Genomic DNA, 25,916 nt, shown 5'->3' on the forward strand with positions numbered 1-25,916 from the left:
ACCACAGCACGCCAGGCCTCCCTGTCCATCACCAACTCTCAGAGTCTGCTCAGACTCATCTCCTTTGAATCAGTGATGCCATCTCATCCTCTGTCGTCCCCTTCTCCTCCTGCCTTCAATCTTTCCCAGCATCAGGGTCTTTTCAAATGAGTCAGCTCTTCGCATCAGGTGGCCAAAGTATTGGAGTGCTCTAGTTGGGCCAGGTCAACTCGACTGCCATTTATTTACAACCCTCCCAGCCTGTTAGCAGAATTTAGCCAGAATCTGTTGTGTGTGGATGCTGCTGCTGCTGCTAAGTCACTTCAGTCGTGTCCGACTCTGTGTGACCCCATAGATGGAAGCCCACCAGGCTCCCCCATCCATGGGATTCTCCAGGCAAGAACACTGGAGTGGGTTGCCATTTCCTTCTCCAATGTGTGAAAGTGAAAAGTGAAAGTGAAGTTGCTCAGTGTGGATGCTAGTCCAGGTTTTAAGTCGGTGGTTGTCTCTGCTCAGAGATGGCAATAAACAGATCAATAAGAATTGACCTGTGAATTGTCCAGTCTTGAGGAGGGGTTGAATTCCATCCCTTTTGGAGAGAATCTCCATCCTCTGTACCTTCCTGAAACTCTGCTTTTCTTCTTCCACCCCCTTCCCTGTTCCCGTTGCCCGCGGAGGGACAGAGACAAGAGGAAGGTGGTTAGGCATGGAGCGAAAGTCGGGATGTGAGACAAGTCCTTTATCTTGGAGGAGAAAGACCATGCAAGGTCCTTCTGCCTCTTCAGCTTCCAGCCTGTCACCTGTTCTGCACCTGCCTTGTGGGCCTTTGCCCGGGATATGGAGTGAAGTGCACACCTCTGAGCCTAGGGTCCTCAGACTTTATATTCACAAATCATTCTCTGCATCTTGTTATGAAGTCCGTGGCTGGGACTGCTGAGTGTCAACTGGATTGAATAGTGCCCCCCATTTTCCAGGGGGTCAGGGGAGCACTGTTACGATTCAGTGGGCAGAGCTTTGGGGTGGGATCTGGACACTTGGCAGTAGCCCTGGTGTGAATTTGGATGAGTCTTGGGCCCATGCGGGACTTTCATTTTCCTATCTGTAAAACTTTAGGGCCTTTACAGGCTCTGACCTTCCGTGATGCCAGCTCTGTTTCTCACTTTAATTGGGAATTGGTGTTATCATTTGCCTTGCATGTGTAGCACTGTTTCTCTCACCATTCTTTGATTTCACTTCGGGAACTTTATTCCACTCTGTTCTTAGCCATGTTGTTTAGTTAAGAGTAACTTCATGCCCCACTCCAGAATCATCCAGTCAATCTGCCTTCTCTGGCCCCTGTGGTGGATACAAGAAAATGCTTGCCACCAGTCAGAGCCAGTGGGAGGAGAAGGTGGATCTGAGGACTTGTGGAAATACCCAAAAGATGTGTCTTTTCCTGTGGCATGAAGGTGTGAGCTCTGGAGCATCTGCAGTCATTTTGCTAACATGAGTAAGGGGTCTGGAGAAGTTGGGGAGGGGAAGAAAGTGGCCACTTTGCAAAGCCCAAGATCGGCTAAGCCATGTGAGATGGAGTGGGAATCCCTGCTTGCAGGCTGAAAGACAGCTGGTTGGAAAGGCTGGTGTGGTGGGGGTGGGGAATTAGAGGTGGCTCTATAGCCCATAGAAAACAGTTTAGATTGTCCTCAAGTCCGCTGGGTTTCCCAGCAGGGTGTGGGATGATCAGATGTATGTTTTGTAAGGATGACTTTGTTGCTGGCTGGAGAAGGGTCAGGGTTTAGGGATGCATGTGGCCCTTAGCTGTCCCAAGATGGCAGCTACAATTCAGAATGGGGCCACTGACCTTGGCCTTGGAGGTGGGTGCACATGGCATTCTGACCCATCGAATCTCTGCAGCATCTCTGCTAGACTGAATTGCATTGTCCCCACTCTGTAGTTTAAAAAGACACTTTCAGAGAAGTCCAGTATCTTGCTCACTGTCACTCAGCCAGGTGCCAGCTCCAAAGCCAACACTTGTCCCAGGTCAGTCTCTCACCGCTGGGCCCTTCTTTCTCTCACCCTCTCTCTGAAGTCTTCAGCATCCTTCAGGACCAAGGTTGACATTTGTGTTCAACATGATTTCCTTCCTGCTCACAATAAATGTCAGACTGAATGATGGAAGTGATTCAGCAAGAAATAGAATTTGAGGGGGGAAAAAAGGAGCTGTGTAAAAACATTTGCAAACGGATTAAAAATTGGAGTCCACCAGCTCATGCCAACCGTACTTGGAAGTTGAGGAGATATTTTTAGACCATGAAATCCAAATGGCACAAATCGTGGGTTGGAAGGATGGAAATGCGAAGTATAGTTTGCATCTAGCTGTGACCAGAGCTTGCTGCTGACTTTCTTCTTAGCTATAAAATAGCAGCATCCCAAATGCAGAATCCCCTGAATACACAGTGTTTCTATTTATTCTTTTCCCCTAAATGTACTGTCTTCCTCTTTTTATTGCCTCTTTCTCCTTTCACATCAGGAGTCCTGGGGCTCAGCCACCTGTTCTTGGAGGCCTCTGGAGAGACCTACATGTTGTTGGCTTTTGAATCATCTTTACATTTTTGGAGGCTAGTGAAAGCAGCCCCTTTTGAGCCAGGTGAGGAGTCCCAGGGAACTTGGATCACAAAGGAGTTCAGGAGCAGGACCAAATCAGGAGATGGGCTTTACCTAGGGCCAAGAACACCTGGATCAGGGGCTGGAGGACTGCCCTGGCACCAGCTGTCTCTGTGCAGACTCTCCCCGCGTGGTGGGACCGTGGTCACCCCCAGCATCTGAGCTTTATGTCTCTCAGTCCCTAGAGAGGGACTGCCCTTGCTTCTTTAGTTCTCAAGTTGGGAACACAGGCACCCACTGCTGGATCCCCCTTCTCAACCTGTGTCCTTGGAGGTTGGATCACAGGAGAGCAATGACAGCTGCTGCAAAACAGGGACCAGAGACGTTCCCAAGAAAAGGGAGGCGGGCTTGTCAAAAGTCTGACGATAGATTTCACCAGATGTCATTTACGGCTCACCAGGCACTTTTCCAGATGCTTTACCTGTGTTAATCTCTTTTGATCCTCACAAGCACCCCGTGATGTGGGTGCAGTTACATGGAACCTAAAAGGAGGGTTTGATTGCCCTGCAGGGTTCCTGGGATGCCGAACAAGAAGCGTTTTTCAGTTGCTGAGGACAGTGTCCAGCTGCTACTTCCTTTCCCTTCCTTTAGAAAGGTCTTCAGTCATTTTTATTTTGATCAGAGGAGTGCATGCATGTAATCCCAGCCCCGAATGGTACCCATAGGTTTAGAATGCAGAGCCGCAGTCCCTTCTTGTCCTGTGCCATTCCTACCCCACTTCCGGAGGCGAAGCCCTCTCTGTCTGCCTCTTCTCGGACCTTGCCACGTCTCTCAGTCGTGAGCTTGTTCTGCTGTCTTTTGGTGGATCATCTTCAGGCATTGCGTTGCTTTCCTGTTCTGTCTCAGATCCCTTCTGGTGTGCGCTTTCTTCTCTCCTCTTCTCTCCACCTGTCCGTGCCCTCTGCCTCTGGTCGGCTCCCTCTCTCCTCCGCTTCTATCGCACTGTCTCCTGCCCTCCAGTCGTGTGGTCCCTCCTCCTCCTCTTTTCTTTTCCTGTTTTCCGAGAACGTCTTCTCCCTCTCTCTCCCAGAAATCTTTCTTAAAAAGTAGCTTTATTATTATCCTTTCCTTCTCATCCTGCCCTGTATTAGGGTTATTAACTATAGTCACATTATCACTGATTTTAAAGTGTTCTCTTGGGCTTACCTGGTGGCTCAGTGGCAAAGAATCCACCTGCCACTGCAGGGGACACAGGTTTGATCCCTGGTCTGGGAAGATTCCACCTGCCACGGGGCAGCTAAGCCTGTGTGCTCCAGTTATTGAACCAGTGCCCTAGAGCCTGCGAGATGCAATTGCTGAAACCCACATGCCCTAGAGCCTGTGCTCTGCAACAAGAGAAGCCACTGCAGTGAGAAGCTCGTGCACTGCACCCAGAGAACAGACCCTGCTCGCTGCAACTAGAGAAAAGCCCACGCAGCAACAAAGACCCAGCACAGCCAAAAAATATAATAATAAATAAACGATAAAATCCCTTGGCTTTAACCTCTACTGTGTTGTGGCTTCTTTTCTTTAGCTCTTTTTATTTATTGGTTTTTGGCTGTGCTGGGTGTTCATTGCTGCTGGAGGGCTTGCTCTAGTTGCAGCGAGGAGGGGCTGCTCTTCATTGCGGTGGCTTCTAGTTGCAGAGCACAGCCTCCCGGCACCCAGGCCTGAGTACTGGTGGCCTGTGGACTCGGTAGTTGTGGTGCACGGGCTTAGTTGCTCCGTGTCGTGTGGAATCTTCCCAGACTTCCAGGGATGGAACCCGTGTCCCCTGCATTGATCGGCAGGTGGATTCTTACCCACTGTGTCCCCAGAGAAGTCCTGCTGTAGCTTCTTACCTATAAAAATAAATAATTCTTTTTCTTCCATACATTACCTTACAGAGCCTTCAGGCCACCCCAAAGTATAGTTTTTGCTTCTCATTTTGTGAGGGAGGGCACTGAGCATCCTTAGAGTCTAGGATGGACTCATTGTCACAAAGGAGAGAGAACCATGTGCGGAAGTTTGTTCGGGACCAGGTCCCATCAGACTCCCTCCCATTTCCCTCCAGCGGCGAGCCTGGTCCTGGGAAGGGGTCAGAAAATGTGTGTTGAATGGGGTTGGACAAAAAGTCGCATCCCTGGTGGTCAGATACATGGATATTCCCCTCCAACTTTTCTGCTCTGATTCCTTGAGGCCACGTACAAACACACATCATCCCACATGTACCACTTACATGCTCTGGCTTTAAATTCATCTCTGATGTGTTTTTTATAGCTTTCTATAAATCCCAAATTCTGATTGGGAGGCAGCCCACTTGTAACGAGCCCTTGGAGGTTTCTGTTCTGAGGCCCTGCGTGATTCATGGGCTTGGAGAAGAGAACCTGCCCCTTGTACTGTCAGTATCGGATATGTGTTTGTACGCGGATGCTCAGTCGTGTCCGACCCCACAGACTGCAACCTCCCAGGCTCCTCTGTCCATAGGATTTCCCAGGCAAGAATATTGCAGTGGGTTGCCATTTCCTCCTTCCGGGAATCTTCCCGACCCAGAGATCGAACCCACGTCTCTTGTGTCTCCTGCATTGGCAGGTGGGTTCTTTACCACCGGAGCCACCTGCAAAGCCCAAAATAGCTTCTTGAGAAAATAGCTTTCTGAGTAGCAGTAAATCCTCTGGAAATTACCTGGAGTTAACTGTGGGCTGGTTAAGTGTCAGTAATTTCATGTTCCCTGGGTGTTTCTGCTGACACGTGAACACATGGCTTTAATGGTGTCTGATAGCTCTGGTGGCTCAGATGGTAAAGAATCTGCCTGTAATGCAGGAGACCCAGGTTCGATCTCTGGGTCCGGAAGATCCCCTGGAGAAGGGAATGGCAGCCCATTCCAATATTCTTGCCTGGAGAATTCCATGGACAGAGGAGCCTAGCCGGCAGCCGTTCATGGAGTTGCAAAGAGCCGGACACAACTATGAAACTAACATACACAGATGTATAGAATTTTGGAGCTGGAAGAGACCTTTGGGATGAAGAATCTGAGCCCAGAGAGGGAAGAGGGTGTGCCTAAGGACACACAGCTTACTAGTGGCAAAGGACCCCTGGGTTTCTTGAGTTGTCTTTTCAGCCCCTTTGCTCTGCCTGTTTCCAGGCAGGGTTCCTTAGGTCAAGGTAATATATGTGCTGATGCAGTTGCCAAGCCGTTTTGTGGTGCCCTTCCTAATTTAGTTATTAATTGGACACTAGTCTCAGTTCAGTTCAGTCATTCAGTCGTGTCTGACTCTTTGCAACCCCATGAATCACAGCATGCCAGGCCTCCCTGTCCATCACCAACTCCCGGAGTTTACTCAAACTCATGTCCATTGAGTTGGTGATACCATCTAACCATCTCATCTTCTGTCGTCCCCTTCTCCTGCCTTCAGTTTTTCCCAGCATCAGGGTCTTTTCAAATGAGTCAGTTCTTTGCATCAGGTGGCCAAAATATTGGAGTTTCAGCTTCAGCATCAGTCCTTCCAATGAATATTCAGGACTGATTTCCTTTAGGATGGACTGGTTAGTTCTCCTTGCAGTCCACGGGACTTTCAAGAATCTTCTCACAGTTCAAAAGCATCAATTCTCTGGCACTCAGCTTTCATTATAGTCCAACTCTCATATTCATACATGACTACTGGAAAAACCATAGCTTTGACTAGACAGACCTTTGCTGGCAAAGTAATGTCTCTGCTTTTTAATATGCTGTCTAGGTTGGTCATAACTTCCCTTCCAAGAAGCAAGTGACTTTTAATTTCATGGCTGCAGTCACCATCTGCAGTGATTTTGGAGCCCCCAATAAATAGTCTGTCAGTTTCCCCATCTACTTGCCATGAAGTGATGGGACCAGATGCCATGATCTTAGTTTTCTGAATGTTGAGTTTTAAGCCAACTTTTTCACTCTCCTCTTTCACTTTCATCAAGAGGCCCTTTAGTTCTTCTTCACTTTCTGCCATAAGGGTGGTGTCATCTGCATATCTGAGGTTATTGATATTTCTCCCGGCAATCTTGATTCCAGCTTGTGCTTCATCCAGCCCAGCATTTCTCATGATGTACTCTGCATATAGGTTAAATAAGCAGGGTGACAATATACAACCTTGATGTACTCCTTTCCCAATTTGGAACCAGTCTGTTGTTCCGTGTTCAGTTCTAACTGTTGCTTCCTGACCTGCATATAGGTTTCTCAGGAGGCAGGTCAGGTGGTCTGGTATTCACATCTCTTTAAGAATTTTCCAGAATTTGTTGTGATCCACACAAAAGCTTTGGTATAGTCAGTAAAGCAGAAATAGATGTTTTTCTGGAACTCTCTTGCTTTTTCGATGATCCAGCGGATGTTGGCAATTTTATCTCTGGTTCCTCTGCTTTTTCTAAATCCAGCTTGAACATCTGTAAGTTCACAGCTCACCTACTATTGAAGCCTGGCTTGGAGAATTTTGAGCATTACTTTACTAGCGTGTGAGATGAGTGCAATTGTATGGTAGTTTGAGCATTCTTTGGCATTGCCTTTCTTTGGGATTGGAATGAAAACTGACCTTTTTGAGTCCTGTGGCCACTGCTGAATTTTCCAAATGTGCTGGCATATTGAGTGCAGCACTTTCACAGCATCATCTTTCGGGATTTGAAATAGCTCAACTGGAATTCCGTCACCTCCACTAGTTTTGTTCATGGTGATGCTTCCTCAGAGTCACTTGACTTTGCATTCCAGGATGTCTGGCTCTAGGTGAGTGATCACAGCATCATGATTATCTGGATCGTGAAGATCTTTTTTGTATAGTTCTTCTGTGTATTCTTGCCACCTCTTCTTAATATCTTCTGCTTCTGTTAGGTCCATCCCATTTCTGTCCTTTATTGTGCCCATCTTTGCATGAAATGTTCCCTTGGTATCTCTAATTTTCTTGAAGAGATCTCTAGACTTTCCCATTCTATTGTTTTCCTCTATTTCTTAGCATTGATTGCTGATTTCTTATCTCTCCTTGTCTCTTTGGCCACCCATTAAAGCATTGCCTTGACCGGCGCTTAAAATTGGGAGCTCGATGCCGAGCCTGGGATTGAGGAAACTGCTCCAGAGCCTTTAGGGATAAACATGTACCGGAAGGTCACCTGGTGCTTTCTCTGCAGTAACCTGCTTGTCCCTTCCATGCCCTCAGCCTGTAAAGAGCTCAGCATTGGCACAGATGGCTGGTTGGGTACAGTTCAACTCTGTAAATGACCATGGAGTGCACTGTTGTGCCCACAACATCATGCAGAGTACCCCGCCAACAGACTTCTTCCCTGGAAAATTGTGGAATGTTTTCCAGGCACATGGAGAGGGCATGGAGAAAAACAGCCAAGTTCTGGCCTCTTAAGCAGAACCCTGGGATTAAATCAAGCTTTCTGAATGACTCTCGACCAGTTAGGTAACGCCTCTGAGTCTCTGTTTGCTCATCTGTGAAATGGGGTCATTGCACGGTTTAAATAGGATTCTGTATGTGAAATGCCAGACACGTGGTCTTTAATTCATTTGGTTCAGAGGACTAGGGGAGATGCATTCACGGCTTTACTGCTTATTGGGAAATTTTTCTTACTTCTTTCGATCATGGTCACCATACTCCAGTTAACTCATTCAGTCATTTTCACTTAAGAATATTTATCGTGGGCACTGTGCTTAGTGTGTGGGGTGGGCCTGGAAGGTAATATTCTCTGCCCACAATGGGTTCGGCATCATGGGAAAGCCAGGCAGGCAGGCAGTGGGGCACAGAGAGGAGGGTACCTCCAGGCCGGGGGTCACTCCTGCCGTTTCTCACGGCGGCCCCTCCTCCAGTCTTGGTTCCGTGCTTGATCCTTTCTCTCAAGCTCTTGACTACGGCCTGACTCTTCCTTTCTGAACAGCCAGTTCTTCACTTCTCCATGGAGTGACAGTGACACGAATGTGATGCCATAATGTCCTGATTCACAACCTTTGGGTCTGGGGTCTACTTCCCGTGATACCAGCCCATCCTGTCACCTTTCCAAGCCTAGGTTTCCTAGTCTGTACAATGGGCCTGGAGTCATGAGAATTACAAGAGGACGTTAACTGAATACTGAGCCTGTTATCTGAAACCTTCCCAAGGTTTTAGCTCAAAAGCCCAAGGCCCCTTCTCACCAATTAAGTTGTTCTGAGAGTAAAACTGACTGTTTTTGTTTTAGGTTACTTGGTCATCTCCAAACTACCGTCACTCATAGTGTTCCACTGAATCCTCACAGCCAGATGAAAGGGGCAGGAATTGTTGTTTTCTCCATTTACATAAAAGAAACAAGCTTGGAGATGCTGAGTGATGTGAACGAGGTGCTGTGTCTGATTGGATGTGAGTCGGGTGTTACCAGACACCATGCTCTTCACCGTCTGCCGTCCTAAAGCCTGTGTTTCCCCAGCAGCAGTTGCGCTCGCAATACCTGGCATTTGTCTGATTCTCACCATGGTGGCCGTGGCATTCTATGGAGCCTTGTTTCTTTTAGCTCTCAGTTTGCACAGCCCCACAAAGCGGGTTTTATTCTCTGATTTCTTTATTTTTACAAATAAGGACGTGACTTGCCCAAGTTCAAACCCAAGCTGTTGGCCCGCATGCAGTGCTGTCTTTTTATGATGAATCTATGCCTGACTGTTTTCAGTAACATTAATGATGCTGTTATATCCGGCGTGGAGGCTCTCCACCAGGGACAGGACATGTGACCTAGATTGTAGCGTGAAGTCATGTATTGGAAGTCCCAGAGTTCGTGTTCAGAGCCTGAGAACAGGGCTTAATGTCGGAATGAGTCGTGGTGGCCAGATGAGAGTGGGAGGGAGAAAACAGGGGACAGAAGAGAAAGTTCTAGAAAGAGCCTGGGTTAAACGAAGGGGAGAAACACTGAATCATCTCCATATTATCATCAGAGCATGAGCTCTGGAGCCAGACTGCCTGGGTGCAAAGCCCAGCTCTGAAACTCTTACCAGCTATGTCACTTTGGACAAGTTACTAAGCTTCTCTGTGCCAGTCAGGTTTCTGATCTGAAGAAAGGGGTCACAAATGGAGCTTGTCTCCCAGGCTTTCTATGAGTATGAAATGACTTGGTATTTACAAATATCTAACTGAGAATATTGTCTGACACTGAGCTATGAATATCATGGTTAAGTAAACAAGAAGAGCACATAGAGGGGAGAAGAGTCTTAGGCGCTGGGTGACCTCGCTAGGGTCCTAACAGGTACAGGAGGAGAACCTGACCCCAGGACTCCTTGGACCTTCCCAGGTAAGTCCATACTGCTTCCCTTACAGGGCATTGCAAGGGGATTGCTGCAAAATTGAGGAAACAAAACAAAATAAGATAACCATCTTCGTCTTTTCCTTCCTCTTGGTTCTCTCCTTTGAGAGGAGCATCCCAGTGAGGGATGTGTGTCTGTGTCTGGGGTGAGGGGTTTGGGGTGCTCGGTGGGGAAGTGGAGGTAGTGAGAGGTGATGGTGGTAGATTTTAGACCAAGCCCCTTTGCTCCATGCCTTCCGAGAACCCAGGCTCTCAGTCATCTCCGACCTGTGGGCATCTGTGTCCCGGCCCCTTTTCAGGTCCCTTTGATTCTCACTAATGCCGTTTTTCAATTAAATTATTCTTACCTCCGGAATCTACCCAATTAAAGAAGCAATTTTCTGTACTTTCCCTGGAAGCAATGGCTTACCTGGTTTGGTGGTGCCTTTAGCAGTGAACAAAGCAGAATGAATACTCCTGGGCCACCTGCTCTAATTGGTAGTGCTGCGGGGAGGGGTGGGTGTGATTTCTGTCATGGGGTGGATTTCTACAGAAGCTGACAGTGAAACAGACTAGTCAAATGCCAGGTCTCCCCCCACCTCCTTCCCACCTTTATTTCCAAAGGTTATGCCTAAGCAGGGCTCAGCGATAGCTTTGTGATTTGTAATTCTAATTTCCTTGGAAATAGGGCTAAATAGAGCATTTGTCATTCCTCTCCATGTGGATTATCAGCCACAGATGAGGATTTATGGCTTGAGCCTCTCCTGCCTCCAAAGGCCCGTCTCCGGGGCAGAGATGTGATGTCTGAGCAGATGAGGCAGAGGGTGTTGGGGGTGGGGGTGGGGACTGGGTGTTCTTGGTTAAAAATACCTCAAATATATTTTTCTTCTAAATCCGGAGGAGAGAGAAACATACGCTGCTAGAGCTTCAGGTTGCCTGGTTATGAATAAAATTCAAAGCAGGATGTTGAAAGGAGCGAAATGCTCTCTGTACCAGGGGAGGGATCTTCTGCCCTGGATATTTATTTGGGGAAGGAAAATGAGAAAGTTTTGCCTTCACCGGGTCAGCTGAAGACTAGCACCTGGGGCTCTCCAGGCTGAGAGATAGAGCAGGTTTCCCAGGGAGCTTGTGGGAATGGAGAGAGGACCTGACCCATTGTGGTTGAAGCCAGCCTTTGAGAAGTTTAGTGTTGGACATCAGAGCCTGGTCCTTCAGCCTTTTATTCATTCTGCAAATAGTTTTAGCTCCTACTGCATGCCAGGCTCTGTGCTGGCACCAGGGGAGAAGGCATGGAGCACCACCTGCAGTTACGATTAGTCTTATGTTCCCTGTGGCTCGGATGGTAAAGAAATCCACCTGCAGTGTGGGAGACCCAGGTTCAATCTCTGGGTCTGGAAGATCCCCTGGAGAAGGGAATGGCAACCCACTCCCATGGGAGAATCACACGGACAGAGGAGCCTCATCCATGGGGTCTCAAAGAGTCGGACATGACTGAGCAACTAACACTTTTCACTTTTTCACCCCCTTATGGGCTTCCCAGGTGGCGCTTGTGGTAAAGAACCCACCTGCCAATGCAGGAGATGGAAGAGACATGAGTTATATCCCTGGGTAGGGAAGATCTCCTCGGGGAGGACATGGCAACCCACTTAGTTTTCTCGCCTGGAGAATCCCTTGGACAGAAGAGCCTGGTGGGCTACAGTCCATAGACTCCCAAAGTCAGACCTGACCAAAGCAATTTAGCACACACACACACACACAGACACACACACACACACGTCCTTATAGTATTTGAATGTGGTGATGTGAAAGTCAGGACTCATTTCCACATCTAAGTATTACCTTAAGAATTTTGTTGATAATTCCACTTGTTATCGCCTCAGCAGTGCGAAGCTTCTCCAAATTAAAGTTAATTAAAAGCTATCTAAGAAGTACATGGAATCAAGAAAGTTTGTCTTACTTGGCATTTTGTCAATAGAGTGCATATTATTTGAATATCTTAATTATAGAATATAATGCATTTGCTGGAATGAAGGCAAAGAAATTCTGTGGCATAAATACATAATTATTATGAATTGTTTTTTAAAAAACCATTGAATAAATTGACTCTGCTCTTCTTTCAGGGGCCAACTCTTACAGAGCTGGGGCAGGGGTGTAGAAGCTGGTGGAGATGGTAGAGACTTGACTCATGCAGAGTGATGAGGAAAAGCTTGGAGGAGCCATCTTTCTGCACCTGGGTTCAATTTCAAGGAGCCATCTTTCTGCTTCTGGGTTCTTGAAAAAATGATCTATGCTTGTTTTCCTTGGGCTTCTGTTTGTTACTCAATCTGGGTTTGGATCCAGTTTGATTTGGGGCAGATCACTCTCAGGTTCTTTATGTGTAAAGTGGGGATGACAGATACATGCTTCCAAGATGCTGGGAGATGAAGTGGAGGTGGCCTGCAGTGGCTGAGTTCAGGTTGGCTGGGCTGACAGCCTGGTTTCTGTACTTGCTCATGGCTACCTATGCTGTCTGGGCTCTAGTTCCCCACTTGTAAGAAGAGTCATCGCTGCCTCTACCTTTTTTGTGAGGACCAAAGTCAACTGCCATGGGAACACTGAGCTTCTTTTGTTCCCTTGGCTGAATAACCCCATGCCTGTCCATTTGTTCCTTCACTCTTTTATCCCACAGAACTGTCTCCTTGACTGAACGGCCTGCAGGATTTTAGTTCCCTGTCCAGGGATCAAACCTGTGTGCCCTGCAGTGGAAGTGCGGAGTCTTCACCACTGGACCATCAGTCTTAACCTTTGCCTTTACTGAATGAGCATTCTAGTTGGGGAGGCCAATGATAAACATACCAAATGTGAAAATTTTACAGTCTGTTACACAGCGATAACTGTAGAGGAAAATAGAACAGGATAAGGGTGATGGACGGAGAAGGCAGTGGCACCCCACTCCAGTACTCTTACCTGGAAAATCCCATGGATGGAGGAGCCTGGGAGGCTGCAGTCCATGGGGTCAGTAAGAGTCGGACACGACTGAGCGACTTCACTTTCACTTTTCACTTTCATGCATTGGAGAAGGAAATGGCATCCTACTCCAGTGTTCTTGCCTGGAGAATCCCAGGGACGGGGGAGCCTGGTGGGCTGCCGTCTATGGGGTCGCACAGAGTCGGACACGACTGAAGCGGCTCAGCAGCAGCAGCAGCAAGGGTGATGGAAACATTTGGCAACTTTAAAATACCACGGAAAATAGTATATTTTTCTTCCCCTGTGGCTCAGCTGGTAAAGAACCTGCCTGCAATGTGGGAGACCGGGGTTCGATCCCTGGGTTGGGAAGATCCCCTGGAGAAGGAAATGGCAACCCACTCCAGTATTCTTGCCTGGAGAATTCCATGGATCGTATAGTTCATGGGGTGGCAAAGAGTCAGACATGACTGAGCAACTTTCACGTTCAAAGTATATATGTTAAATAATAAGACAATTCAACATACTCTCATCACCACCTTCTTTCAACTTTCAGAAAGCAGTGCTCAGCCTTTTCTGGAAAATTAGAATGCTGTGTTGGGGAGCAGAGATGAAACCATCCTGGTTGACTTGAAAAGAAAGCTGACCCAAAAGGCAATGCCGAAGCCATAGGCTGTACACGTCCCTTCTCTCTTGAGTCAGAACTAGCTCACACATCAATGGGGGTGGTTTTCCACAAGCACATGGCTTGTGGGAGCTCTTCATGGAATTGGGGACTAGTAGGGGCTAAGGACGGAGAAGACAGTGGCACCCCACTCCAGTACTCTTGCCTGGAAAATCCCAGGGACGGAAGAGCCTGGTAGGCTGCAGTCCATGGGTTCACGAAGAGTCAGACACGACTGAGCAACTTCACTTTCACTTTTCACTTTCATGCATTGGAGAAGGAAATGGCAACCCACTCCAGTGTTCTTGCCTGGAGAATCCCAGGGATGGGGGAGCCTGATGGGCTTCCATCTATGGGGTCGCACAGAGTCGGACACGACGAAGCAACTTAGCAGCAGCAGCAGCAGCAGGGACTAAGGATCCAGAGAAATGGCAGCCCTGACTTTTACAACATCCTGGTCCCAACTCTTAAGTGAAAGGATGAGATGAACACCTGGAGAGTTGGGATACCTGCTTAAATTCTCCTCCTACAGCATAAGACTCTTTGACCCCATGGCCTTTGGGCATTGAAACAGCCAGTAATTCTAGTAACCCACATGGGGATTCTTCATCCACCATGGAGAGACGACAATACCGTTCTGTTTCACCTAGAATCTGGGGTGTGGTATTGCTATACCTGCTGGTGTGTTCTTTCTGTTCAAGTGCCGACAGTTTATCTGAGGCATCAACTGGACCGTTATTTCAACAAATACTCCCTGAGCACCTTATCTGTACCTGGCACCATGACAGCCACTGGAGATGCAAGCAAAAGAGACAAAAATTCTTACCTACATGGAGGTTTCGGTCTAGCGGAGAAAATAGATGTTTAAATGAGAAAGAGTCACCCTGGCTACACTGTTCTTTGTGGAACAGAGGGGCAAGTCTCTGAAGGAAGGAGCCCAACCAGGAGGTTGGTAAGGACGTTGCTGGAATCACATTACAGTGTAAGAAATTCAACATGCCATTTAACCTAGTTGAAGTGTTCAACTTTAACGTATTTAAATAAATTCTTGATTGATTTAAACCCTGGACTTGAAAACAACCTCCAATATTTTGACAGACTGCAGTTTGGATTGGTCTTGGGTTTTTGCCACGTTCATTCATTTCCTGCCTTAGGCCCTTGATGTCTCAGCTGGTCACATCTCTACCACCAGAAAGCTGGGTTGCCATGGATTCTTACCCTAACCCTGATTAATTCAATTTTGATTCACTCTCCGAACATGCGCTGAGGGCCTGCCATGTGCCCTGTCCCAGGCCAGGTGCTGCAACATAGTGATAAACAGAATGTGGTCCCTTGGGAACATGAATTTCCATGTTGAGTCAATAGAGAATCAGCGGGCAAATTTGGGGTATGAATCGAGTTAAGTTAAATGAAATCAGTAAGAGTTTTTACCTATGCTTCTCAGCGAGCAACTCCATGAAGTTGATTTTATTAAAACCACTTTAGAGAAAGTGAGGCTGATGCCCAGAGAAGGAAAGTTCCTAGCTCAAGGTTGTACAGTTTATTGCTGTTGTGCAATCGCTGAGTCGTGTCTGAACTCTTTGTGACCCCATGGACTGCAGCACGCCAGGCTCCCCCGTCCTCCACTGTCTCCTGGAGTTTGCTCACATTCGTGTCCATTGAGTCGGTGATTCTGTCTAACCATCTCATCCTCTGCCACCTCCTTCTTTTGCCTTCAGTCTTTTCCAACATCAGGGTCTTTTCCAATAACTCAGCTCTCCACATAGGTTGGCCAAAGTGTTGTTGCTTCAGCATCAGTCATTGCAATGAATATTCAGAGTTGATTTCCTTCAGGATTGACTAGTTTGATCTCCTTGCAGACCAAGGGATTCTCAAAAGTTCTTCTCTGGCACTACTGTGGGGAAAGTAAATGCGATGTGACTCCAGGCTCCCTGGACCTGCTTAAAGACCATAGTGAAAGGGCTCACCTTGTGCCTGGCTGGAGCTCTCTGTGAGGTGGGAGGCTGCCCCAGCTGTTGCCTGTCTGGGCCCCGGCAGGAAGGATGTCTTCAGTAGAGCCATAGAAATGAGGCATCCCCAGATGTGCTCTCAGAACAACACTTACTCTTCTTTCCTTCCAGTCTGGGGACCGTAGGTCCACCTGCTAAGGAGGACAACAAGCATGCCTCAATCCGTATGTCCAATTACATGAGGATACCCAGGAGCCTGGATGATGGAAGGGGTCATATCCTGGGGAGAACTTCTAGCTTTGTTGGACATGCCCACAGTGAGCTCTGAGGGCACTGGGGCCAGGAGACGCAGGAATAACTGAGGACACCCTGGAGATCACATCTGGACAGCCAGGGTATTGTGCCCCCAGTAGAGAAGGTGGGACCTGGAGGGGTACTCGGCCGGAACGTGGTAGCAAGAGCACAACCCTGCAAGTAGATGCCAGACTCCTCCCATCTCCAGTCTCACTGGGCCCTGGGAGTATGATTCTGCTGTGAGTGCCAGCAGGCGCAGGAGCCTCTCCTGGTCTAGTGATGCCTGAAAGTGGTCCATGAACGTGATGGGGACACACTCTCTTAGGGGACGTAGGAGGGAAGAACCCCAGGGTGTGGGGTTTCAGGAAATACGAGTGGCCCCTGAAGGGAGGCTGGGCTGAACTGGATCTGGTGCTACCTGGGGACAGTGTGAGGAAGGAAGATTCTAGGGCCTAATCCCATCAGGTGGAGCATGAGGAGTTATCGTCAGGCACACATGCAGGGCCTCGGCCAGGAGTATGCACTGTGTTCATGCAATGAGGGGAGAGTGGGCGGGGTGAGGGAGCCCCAAAGTATGCTGCCAGGAGAGTATATGACTCCTGAGGAGTAGATGGTCCGAGCCAACCCCCTGAGCCGCCATATTGATGCTTGGAGGAGAGTGGCATCGGGCACTTTGGGATGGAAAGGGGCTGCGGAGGAGAGGGTAACTGAGCTTTTTTGAGATGTATTCTTTTATCAGCTTTTGAGAGTGTAAAGGGGAAAATCTTGCCACTGATGCCATGCGGGGAGAGGCCGACTGCAATGAGTGAATACTTCCACTCGCCAAAGCAGTTGTTCTGAACGCACGGGGAGGAGCTTGTGGCGATGGTTGATTTCTCCACCAATTGCCTGGCTTCTGTAGGTGTCTGTCTTCTGGAATGGGGTGGTTCTCAGTGGCTCAAGACTTCTGTCGACACCGACCCTGAAAACTGGAAAGGCTCGGGCAGGTCCCCTTGTTCATTCAGCTCCTTGATTGCAGACAGGAGGAAACCAATCAAGCCCAGGGAAGGGAAGTGACTTGCCTGAACTCACATAGTTGAAGACCCAAGACTGGCGCTTCAGGCCTTTGGGCTCAATTCAGTGACCTTTGATTTATTTAGTCTGGAATAGAGACTGAGATTATGTTTGTCTTTGAATCTTTTGGGAGTGATTCTGATGTGTAGCCAGGGCTGAGAACCCTTGACTCAGACTAGTTCCAAATGATGCTTATAAGGGAAGTTCTGGGTGGGGATCTAACCAAAGCACACACCGAAGATGACTTCTACGTAAAAATAGCTCATGAAAGAATCAGGAAGTCTCTCTGGTTGAAGTAGCCTCTGAATAACAGTCAACTGCTCAGGCCAAGGAAAGTCCCTTACATTTTATGTCCAGTTCTTGGCTCGGCATGGCAGGAAGTGGGTGTTTAAGTATTAAGAACTGCTTGTTGAATGAATGAAGAATGAATGAATGGGAGCACTTGATTCTGGAAGCAATCTAAGGCAGTGAGTGACTAGAGTGATTGGAAAACTCCCATGCTTTCCATACTTTCTCCTTCGATTTGATGACACAACACTGTGATGAAGTTTGACAGTGGGTCTAGACATATTCTTTGGAATAAGAAAAAAATCAGTGTTTAGGAGGATAGGACATATATTGAGTGGCTGGAATCTTAAAGTCAAGACTCCTCTTCTGTTTTCAGTAGTTCCAGTTAGCTGGCTGACCGTGGCCGTGGGATCGTGTTTTCCGTGTTAGTTTCATCATGTACCAAATAAGGGTGTGCTGCCTCACTTCCTACCTCACTTAGCTATCCGTTCAGTGCACATGGACGGGCCGTCTGCTGGGAGCCAGCGTGGGCTAGGTGCTGAGGCTGCAGAGAGCACGGCAAGATGCCTGCTTGCCCAGAGCTCTTCACGCCATCCTTGCTGACGAGCACACGTTGCGTGCCCATGGTGTACCTGGCACTGTGCTTGTGGGGATCAAAACTGATGGATCTGGGGCAAGTGCTTTCCAATAGTGTTTTGAAAAATGCAAAGCATTGATCCAAATGCCAGGGTCACCCCCTGTTGAACGGCATGAAATGGCTAACCCATCCTGGAAGAACCAAGCTTGAAAATCCCATGGAGGTCTTCCTGACCTCCCTCGGGGCCCCTTCTCTTACCGCTTTTGTCATATCATAGACTGACGTTATGTTTGGATGTCTGTTCTTTCCATCATTTGAATATACTAGTTTTGTGCCAGTGGTGTTCTAAAATACATTTAGGTAGTATTCCTGGTGAGGCATGTAGTTTTGCAAAAGGTAATTTACATGTACAATTTAAACTGGGTGAACCTTGCTGTGTCTTCCACTTTCAAGATGTGATAAAGGAAATCACGAACTCGATAACTTTTTAAGGGTTAATCATTTTTTGGTGAGCCTTAGAAAGGCTGTGTGTGTGTGTGCGTGTTTGCGTGCGTGTGCGTGTGTGCGTGCACGTGCGTGTGTGTGTGTGTACGTGTGTGTGTGTTCTCTAGGATGGTGGATGAGAAGGGAATGCTGACTAATTTCTGTGTGCTGGTTTCCAGGGACTGAGGCTGGGGTTTCTATTTCAAAGTGTTTGCGTTAATTATGGTAATAATGTTTTGTAAATAAGTTGCCTTCTGCAAAAGTGGCTTAGGTGTGCTTCCAAGGAATTTTGGACTAGCTGTGGCAGCCATTCCCAGTTGGAAGAGACTTCTCTGGAGGCAGGAAAGAGTGAAGAGTGAGCGCAGCTAGCAGAAGGCCTCTGCTTTAGAGAAAGGAGTGGGAGGTGGAAGGGGAAATGCTACAAGGAGAGAGACAGAGCGAGGCAGAAGGAGCGGGGGAGGTGGGAACCGCCGGGGCGGAGGGGCCTTGAGAGCCGAGATGCACAGACAGATGGAGGGGGAGACCACGCTGCAGAGGGACAGACAGAGGGGACACGCACATGTTGGGACCGGGGCACGAAGGAGAAACTGCGGAGAAAGAGAAGGAAAGAGACACAGAGAGAGGGCCCAGGGAGCATCCTCGGGCTGAGGCATGACTGCTAGCTAGGTCGTGGCCGGGAAGCCTCGCCTGCAATTAGTCCATGGGGGATTTTTAATATAATCTTTTCAATGATTAAAAGCCATTTTATTGAAAAGAGATCTGGGCCTGTTTGGTGTAGAGAGACCAGCGTGGGCCACTTTCTCCCTTGTGCTGAGCTGCTGTTTCGGTTGATCGTGTCTGTGTGTGTCTGTGTGTGTGTGTGTGTGTGTGTGAGAGAGAGAGAGAGGGTGGGGTCGGGGAGTGTTGTGGATTCCTTCTCTCTTTTCCTCCTGCCGGTGAATGGGCTGGAGAGCGTTCCTTTCCCCATGTAATTTGGGAGAGAGTGTGCACAGAGCCCAGCAACAGCCTTTGGTTTCTTCGGCTTTGCTGCTCAGACCCCAAGTCTTGCTGGCACCAGGGAGTTATTTTTATGTTTTAAATTGCTGTTGCTGAGAACAGAGGCAGCTTGAGGCCATTTGTTTGCTCCTGGGACTTCTTTGGGAATCAGATCTGATTGGAGTTTAAGGGTTAATCAGAAGATCATATAGTTATCCAAGAAGGTGGTCACAATGGTGTCTTGCTATCTTGTCCTGGAGTCAGTGACCCTCACCTGGCCCCTCATCATGATGTCATTAGTTAGAATAAAGGAGACAGAGCAAGGAAGACGAGGTGGGGCCTCCAAGGCCACTAGTTCAGTCCTTTCATTTTGCAGATGAAGAGACCAAGGCACTGGAGGGGGACAGATTAGAAGCTCAATCTGTGTGTGAGGCTGGTGTTCTTTTTCCAGTTGAGGGAAGGACTTGTTGTTCAGTCGATAAGTCATGTCTGACTCTTTGCAACACCATGGACTGTAGCACCCCAGGCTCTTGTGTCCTCCACTGTTTCCTGGAGTTTGTTCAGACTTATGTCCACTGAGTCAGTGATGCCATCCAACCCTTCTCTTTTTGCCTTCAGTTTTTCCCAGCATCAGGATCTTTTCCAGTGAGTCGGCTCTTCACATCAGATGGCCAAAGTATTGGAACTTCAGCATCAGTCCTTTCAATGATTTTTCGGGGTCGATTTCCTCTCGGATTGACTGGTTTGATCTCTTTATTGTCCAAGGGAGAGAGGGCACTTAAGCCACGAACCTGCTGAATGACCCACTGCCTTTCCTGTGGCAGGCATCACTAGTCAGTCTCAGGCATTGCTAGTCAGTCTCAGGCGTCACTAATCAATCCTGATCTGCTCCTGCCAGAGCCTTCTCAGGTGGTGGGGGGACACCAATCATCATTTAGATTCTGCATGCAGGACGAGTCCTCTTTCCCCTCCTTATACCATAGAGTGCTCCCCTGCTGACCTGTGTTTGTCTTTCTTGTGTAGATAACTTTATAGTAATAATCTGTGGTCCACTATCCGTTGACTAATAATAAGACGTATAATGTTGTTACAGGGAATCTAATCCATCCATTCTTGGAGTCCAAGTGCTGTTTGTGTGTGAGTGTGAGGAAGCAGGAGAGGATGTAGAGTCCTGCCTCAGTGGTTATTGATGTCTTTGCTTTTCTCTTTCTTTCCTTGAGGGCAAGAGACCTTAGGACAGGCAGCTAGAATTCGAACCCAGGGCCAATGCCTCTAAAGCCTGCGATCTGTCCCAGCCCAGGATGTGGGCTCCCGCCAGAAGCTTGCTGCAGAATCTAATTTCGAATAAACGGCTCTTCTCCTCATGTACTGATTTTGTCAGTCACCCTTGGTGCCGCTTCGGAGTTTGTGTTTTATCACACCTGGGCATTGTTTAATGAGAGAACTCATTTCCTTCTCAATTTCTCTTTGTGTTTGTCGCATTGTGGTGGCTGAGAGAACCAAAGCCGTCTAAATGAATTCAGGGATTGTCTGAGAAGCAGAGAACAAGGGAAGCAGTCAGTGAGGTGAATACGGCCGGAGATGGAAAACACAGCTTCCTCGAGCTGAGGGGAGTTGTGGTCCACTTCAGTCACAGGAACGTGACCATGCATGCAAATGTGCAGGACAGACAGCTTCGCAGGTTCATATTCATGCCATGGGGGACGTTTAGCCATTCCAGAGGAGTCCCCCAGAGGCTCCACTAGAGAACACATTTCTTGGTGCATTTAAATAACTCTCCAGGTACACAGCTACTGTCTGCACACGGGAGGTTTTGGGGTCATGGCTGTTAGGAAGGGATACATAACACTGATTATAAAAAAATTATATGTAGATATTGAAGAAAGAGATGGGTAATGAACAGATACCATAGTAACATCTGCTAGTGGGTGTGCCTCTGTGCTGTGCATTTTCCCTTACAGTTTCTCCTTTACCTTCCTAAAGACCTCTCAAAGCAGCCATTTTATCATTAAGAATTTTTTTCATTTATTTATTTAGTTTTGATCGTGCTGGGTCTTCATTGCTGGGGCTGGGCTTTCTCTAGTTGCAGCGAGCAAGGACTGCTCTTCATTGCATCAGTCATTGTGGTACATGGGTTTAGTTGCTCTGTAGCCTGTGGGATCTTTCTGGATCAGAGATCTAACCCATGTCCCCTGCACTGGCAGGCAGATTCTTAACCACTGGAGCACCAGAGAAGTCCCATTATCATTTTTAAGGTGAGGAAGTTAAGGCCCAGTGCATTTGGTGGTTTCACGTCACCCAGCTAGCAAGCGATGGAGTTTACATCTTACTTCTCCTATCGGGTGGTTACAGGAGAAAAGAGAATGTGTATGGTGATTTAGCATGGAGCCTGGTGTGCAGTAAGCCTTCTGTTCAGTAAGCTGATCTGTTTACCCTGGGACAGAGTACTGCATGTCTGTCTTATGAGTGCGTGGCATGTGGCTGATACCTAGTGGAGGGCAGGTCCCTGCTGCGGACCCACGTGCTGCTCTGCTTTGTGGGCAGATGTAACGTGGATCAGAGGGTCTTTCTTCACCCACAGCTGTGCTCACAATTTCTGGTCTCCAAAGGTGTCTGGAATCCCTCAAGTAGTAGGATCTTGAGACGAGATCATCCTCTATTACCTGCATCATGTATGCATGCTCAGTCGCATCCAACTCTGCATCCCCATGAACTGTAACCTGCCAGGCTCCTCTGTCCATGGGATTCTCCTCTGTCCATGGGATCCAGGACATTCTGTTCTGGGATTCTCCAGGCAAGAATACTGGAGTGGGTTGCCATTTCCTCCTCCAGGAGATCTTTCCAACCCAGGAATCAAACCCATGTCTCCCACATTGGCAGGTGTACTCTTTCACACTGAGCCACTTGGGCAGCACAGGGTGGGCTCCAGATCCAGTGACAAGTGTCCTTGTAAGAGGTCCTCAGAGGTGAGACACATGGAGCGCAGAGGAGAAAGCCTGGTGAGGGTCAAGGCAGAGACTGGAGTGATGTGGCCACAAGCTGAGGAACACCCGGCGTCACCAGAAGCTAGAAGAAGCAAAGACTCTCCCCTGGAGCCTTCAAGAGAGGCGGCCCTCCCACACCTTGGTTTTGGACTTCTGGCCTCCAGAACTGAGAAGGAATACGTTTCTGTTGATCATGAACATGCTCTCCATGTTCATGATCCATCGTTATGGCAACCCTAGGAAGCTCACTGTTGGAAGGACTGTTGTTGAAGCTGAAACTCCAATACTTTGGCCAACTGATGCGAAGAGCTGACTCATTTGAAAAGACCCTGATGCTGGGAAAGACTGAAGGTGGGGGGAGAAGGGGACAACAGAGGATGAGATGATTGGAAGGCATCACTGTCTCGATGGACATGAGTTTGGGTGAACTCCGGGAGTTGGTGATGGACAGGGAGGCCTGGCGTGCTGCAGTTCATGGGGTCGCAAAGAGTCGGACATGACCGAGCGACGGAACTGAACTGAACTGAGGAAGTTAAAACACTTGTGGTATCTCTATAGCCTTTCTACTGGCGGGGCATAAAGATGACAAGTGCAAGTACCAGGAGCCCTGGGCTTTGCCCTGGCCTGCCACTAATTGGCTGTGACCTTGGAGCAATCTGTTTTTCTTTCTGGACTTCAGTCTTGTCTCCAAAATGAGGAGTGAGGCTGAAATCCTGGGGCATGCTGGGACTAAGCGGCCAACCTTTGGAAGGGAATGGAGGCTGAGGTCCTGGGGGGCACGCGGGGAAGGGGGCAGGGCCCAGGACATGCCACGTAGGCCGGGGAGTCTGCACCCACCTGTGTCAGCCATGATTCCTGCTCTTTCCCCCTTAGCTGGGTCTGGCGCTGGGGTAAGGATGGGGGCTGCTGGTGGAAACAGGTTGATTCCAGGCTGAAACAGGATTGTGATATGACAGAAAAGAAAAAGACGAATAACAAGCCCTCTGTTTGAGATCATTTGGCTGCAAATGATGGGAGACACATTTAGGATATTCCTGCTGTGGGTTTTTTTTTTTTTTTTTGAAATCCCAGAAATAATTCTTTTGACCTAGTTTTGGTCGTGTTCAGGATGTGGTTATAGTTAACAGAGCTGAAGTGTAATGCGCACTTTCAACATCCCTGAGTCACCTTCAGGGCTGCGTGTCTGTTTGGGGCTCGGTGTCAGTCAGATAGGAGCAGGGTGGGGTCAGGGTGGGCAGGGGGTGTCAGGGGTACCAGACCCCCTGAAACCTGAGAGGTCAGCGCAGCTCAGGGGTCAGGGGTGTGGACTCTGGAGTGAATCTGCAGCTCTGCCGCTTATGGCTGTGTGACTTTAGGTAAGTTACCCACCTCTCTGAACCCCAATTTACTCACCTGCAGAATGGGGTGACTTTACCCTCCTGAAAGGATCCCCTCGTTCCATCGTCACAACAGCTCTGCGAGGCCAGAGCCGCAGTGACCTCAAGTTCCAGATGGGGTCTCAGGCCCCTGGACTGCAGAGAGGCTGGGTGGCTGCCTTATGGTCGCGTCTCACGGCCATGAGAGTCTCCAAGCCAGGGCCCTGACCGGAGTCCGCACGTTCTATCTGCCTCTTCCTGCCTTTCCTGAGGGCTGTTCAGTAGTGACTGTTGCTGTTGGTGGAAGAAGCTAAACCTTGCCTGATTGGGGGTCCAGGTTTCTGGAAAGTGGCCCCGATTCAGTGGAATCGGGACAAAGCCCTGGAATGCCGATGCATATCAAGTGGGCAGCTTTACCATCCATTCCCGGGAATGCTTCCTTTAGGTACCTGCCAGCAGCGGTGGTCTAGCCTGGCAGCCCCCGTGCTGTCCAGAGGTCACGTCCACTATGTCCTCCCCTTCCACACAGCAGCAGAGGTAGCAGAATGTGGTAATACCTCCCTTTTGTCAGATGACATTGAACAAAGTGTGGCCTCTCCCTGCGCTTGGAGAAGGACCTGGCGGCTTCACCGTGGGGTGACTAGGATGTGGGAGTCCTGGAAAGGGGCTCCCAGTTTGACCAGGCGAGGTCTCCTGGCCCCTTGCCTACGTATCCGGTCTCATTTCCCTCCCACCCTCCTCCAGGGCTTATTCCTCTCACTGTGTGTTCTTTCATGACTCTCTGCTTTCGCTCATGCTGTTCCTTCTACTGGAAATGCTTTTCCCTCTCATTCTCCACCATCTACCCCTAAAGGTTCCTTTGATTCCTTAGACCTTGGCTTAAAGATCTATCCCTTCTTCTCCCAGGCAGCTGAGATTCTAGTTGCAGAGACAGACAGACAGATGAGTAAATGGACACAAAATTGTGCGTTGTGACTTGGAAACAAAGACGTTGGTGAAATGGAGGGCTGTGGGAGGAGGCATCTCTGAGGTGCAGCTGTCGGGTGAGGGGCCAGTTATGCCCGGAGACCCTGTATGGGCAGAGTGGCTGGTGTTCCAAGGTGGGATAGAGTCTGTGTTCCGAGAACCTAAAGGCCAGCGGAGCAGAAGTCTCCTGCAGGACGGGGAGAGCAGGAGGCTGTGAGTTTGCAGAGGTCCACCTGCAGGATTGGGAGTTAGATTTACATGCAAACACACAGTGTGTGCTGCGGGGCGAGCCCTCTGGCTGTTGCGTCTATTCTGGAAGAGGATGTGAAGATGAAGGGAAAGGGAAGGGCCCGAGGTGCCTGCTGGGTCTCTGGTTGGAGCAGCTGGGTCAGACGGTGGTGTCATTTCCTGAGAAGAGCCCAGTTTGGAGGTGAAACCTAGGGGTGTGTTTGGGACTCTTAAGGCGTTCCTGGTGGGTGACAGCTGGCGGAGGCCCAGAAGAGGCAGCTGGGTGCAGGGGCAGAGGCTCCGAGCGGAAGTTCCCGACCTTTCTCTCTTCCTAGTGATGGTGCCGCCCCAGGACTCCGGGGCCTATGATGCTGTTGGCAGACACACCGGGAGAGGCAGAGGTGGGGCAGGGGCACCAGTCTGGTGGTGTGAACCCGGGTCACTCCCGGCTCCTTAAGAACCAGGGTCACACTTTCCCGTCCTCAGGACCCAGCTGTCTCCCTCATTTCCTGTCTGAGAAAGCACCTTTCATCTGGGATTCTGCTGTCAGATCTAGGGCCCGTGACTCTTGTCACTGTATTGTCTTCCCTGTGTTTCCATTTGTCCTGCTTTATTTAGGCTTATTCCTCATCTTCTGGTTGGGAAAACATTTTTCTTTTTTTTTGCTGAAGACAGAATCGCCCATCGAGTTGGGAAAGACCACTCCTGCCTTTCATCTGTTGCTCACGCACCATCTGTCCCAAACCATCCCGTCTTGTTTTCCTTCCTCCTCCACGAGATTGTGCAGCACAAGTTTGGTCATTCCCGGTGTTTTTCTTCTGCTTCTGGGTTTCATCTTCCTCGTGCTCTTCTACAGATTTGAAACATCTTAACAAAAATAATTTTCTTTATTTTTGGCTGTGCTGGGTCTCTGTGGCCGCGTGAGCGTTGCTCTAGTTGTGGTGCGTGGGCTTCTCCTCGCAGTGGCGTCTCTTCTTGTGGAGCGTGGACTTCAGGGCGGGAAGGCTTCAGTAGTCGTGGCTCGTGGGCTCCAGGGCACAGGCTTTGTTGCCCCAAGGCATGTGGGATCTTCCCGCACCAGGAATCAAACCCGTGTCTCCTGCTTTGGCAGGAGGATGCTTTACCACTGAGTCACCAGGGAAGCCCAGATTTGGGACACTTTTCAAAATGTCTCCTGTGTCTCTTACCTCCTGCTCCTTCTACTCCTCTGCCCTCTTAAAACTGGGGCTTATGGGAGAGTCTTTCCCAGTTCCCAACACTGGTCTCTTCAGACTTCTGATCGAACGATTTGTGATGAAACTGTTAGAATTTCATTTTCTT

At 48.9% G+C, this 25,916-nt stretch overlaps 1 protein-coding gene across 1 annotated transcript in view; it reads left to right on the forward strand.

Moving 5' to 3' along the window:
• The window catches only part of KCNQ3 (potassium voltage-gated channel subfamily Q member 3), a 309,647-nt gene that overhangs the window by 30,056 nt on the left and 253,675 nt on the right, over nt 1-25,916 (forward strand). The gene's annotated exons all lie outside the window — the stretch shown is intronic.

Source organism: Moschus berezovskii, chromosome 16, assembly GCF_049115385.1.
Source record: "Moschus berezovskii isolate FMDL1 chromosome 16, NW_MosBer_1.0, whole genome shotgun sequence".
In the NCBI taxonomy this organism is placed as follows: Eukaryota; Metazoa; Chordata; class Mammalia; order Artiodactyla; family Moschidae; genus Moschus; species Moschus berezovskii.